Raw genomic sequence first — 2403 nt, forward strand, 5'->3', positions numbered from 1 at the left:
GTATTCACTATTGTATCACAAGAGACCCGTCTGCGTTTCATTTCATCAGCCCCACCTTGGCATGTACTTTTAAAACATTCACAGATATTTTAATAATATTAACTAATATTAGAAAATTGTTAATACTTCCATTCTTTCATTTTAATGAAAGGTCTTGGACTTAAAAGAACAGCTAGAAGAAGTTAAAGATAATTTAGAGAGTAAAAACAAGGAAATAATACAGCTGACCTTAAAACTAGATGCACAGGCCCACCACACTGCCTCCAGCCTCAAAGAACTTCAAGAGGAGAATGCCCACTTGAAGGTGAGCTATAAAATACTCTGTGAAACATGGGTTTGTGTGTTCTATGAATACACGACTGACTGTAGATAGTCCATCATGGGAGAGACAGAACCCTGAGTAGTTCCCAGATGAGCATTATCCTCATCCCTGGAGACCTGGCCATTCATCCTCGCAATACCTGACTTTACTCTGAGATTGGCGGCTGGGGCACTGTTTTTCGATCAGTGAACATCATCTGCTCTACCTCCTCCACAAAATACCACTCTGTTTGCTGCTCTGATAAATGTGTGGGATTAAAATGCCAGGAGAGGCATTTCTTAATGGCAACATTGTAGGAGGAAATAAATTGCAACTGTGAACCTCGGATTAGTTTAGGCCAGGATGGGAACTTTTAAAAATAAATGGTTGCTCACTGTTATCCTTCCCAGCAGCATGATTTTTTAAAATCTTATTTTAAAATATTTTAAAGTAATTGCTTTTGAAGGAAAAAAGCAATGTATATGTTGGCGACAAACATTTAAAGTTGTAAAGAAATTATATCTTTAAAGAGGTGTCCTTAAATTTAGTTTAAAATCACTGTGTGTCGTGCCACCTTGGCACAGGTTTGATGAATAAATAATATTGAGAGACATTTTAGGGTGTGTCTTTATTAACCATCAGACCCACACACAGGCCAGGCCATATGTGCACGATTTTAAAGTGTCTCCGATGAAAACGAAGTTTGAAGCCAAGCTACCCTAGTAACCAGTAGTCCTTTTGTGGAAATTCTTTTAAGTAGCAGATGAGAAGCAGATTAGAGAGCACCTTATTTATATTGGTGATTGCTCTGAAACAAATTGTCTGGAGAAATACTGTAACTGATGAGTGATTATATTAAAAACTGTAGGCTTATATATTTCACATATATACTGTTGGGGGAATTTATCACACGATATATCTTCGATGGCTTTATCACCATCATTATCATTATTTCCACAGGCATTTCTGCAGAAAAAAGAAGAGGAGATAATGTCTGTGAAGGAGCAGCTGGAGGCGCAGCTTGGTGGGTTGGGAGAATCTGCGGACCTTGAGGTGAGGCCCTTTTCTGACATGCGGACATAGGCATGACATCATATTCTCCTGGTAGGAAGTGTGTACATGGAATCACAGGGTTTATGGGTTTTCTAGGGGACAGTGGTCCCTCTCCTCAGACAGTTTATACTATTCCCATAAATTTTGGAGGAGGATGTAAGGATGAAAGGAAGACTGTAGGGCCAAAAAGCAGTTTCTCACTTCTCAAAATTTCTACTACCAGAGGCTATAGGGGTGTTAATTAATCTGCTATTCTGTATATTTGGCCAATTTGAAAATTGTTTCATGTCTCTTCTTTATCAGTGAGGTGGTGCCATATACTATTGCAGGTTATTGATGAATCTTCTTTCATTTCTGATGATGAATTCTTCACAAAGTCCAGTTTCTTAGATTATTTGCTCAGGTTGAATAATTATAATGAAAGGATTCAACACTGATTCACACCTCTCCTGAGTTTAAACCATACAGGATTTCCTTATGTTGTTTGAGAGACTGCTTCTTGGTCCATGTCCAGTGTCCACATGAGCACAGTGACGTGTTCTGGAAGTCCCATTCTTTGCATTGTTGTGCATACTTTGTTATGAGCCACACCATTGTGTATGCCCTTGCATGGTCAATAAAACAGAGGTAAACATCTTTCTGATATTCTCTGCTTTCAGTCAGTATCCATTTAGCAATACCTAATCCTTCTGATCCATCTTTGCAATAGGAAAGAGAGGCATTAAAGGAAGAGCAGGTGAATCACTTGATTCTGGTGTCTGAATTGCAGACTGAACTGGAGGAAGCCAAATGCCGTGGGCCTCCTAGAGGCAGCCTTGCTGGGGGAGTAGAAGCACAACCAGAGATGGTACCAGAGGAGCTCCCACAACACACAACAGAGGCAAGTGAGGGGGCGCCCGACTCTGCTGCTCAGGTGGACATAGAACTGGTGGACCATGAACACCATGTGCTCTTTGTGATAAATGTTTTTGGCATGTACTTTTTAAAAAATGTTTTATTGTGAATTATATGATAGTTTACATGGGAGAACATTAGTTTTACATTCATTC

At 39.6% G+C, this 2403-nt stretch overlaps 1 protein-coding gene across 1 annotated transcript in view; it reads left to right on the top strand.

Annotated features, from left to right (window-relative positions):
* PCNT (pericentrin) overlaps positions 1–2403 on the top strand; it is a 174585-nt gene that overhangs the window by 86101 nt on the left and 86081 nt on the right. The gene's annotated exons all lie outside the window — the stretch shown is intronic.

The sequence above is a fragment of the Chrysochloris asiatica genome, unplaced genomic scaffold (assembly GCF_000296735.1).
Source record: "Chrysochloris asiatica unplaced genomic scaffold, ChrAsi1.0 scaffold00354, whole genome shotgun sequence".
NCBI classification, from domain to species: domain Eukaryota; kingdom Metazoa; phylum Chordata; class Mammalia; order Afrosoricida; family Chrysochloridae; genus Chrysochloris; species Chrysochloris asiatica.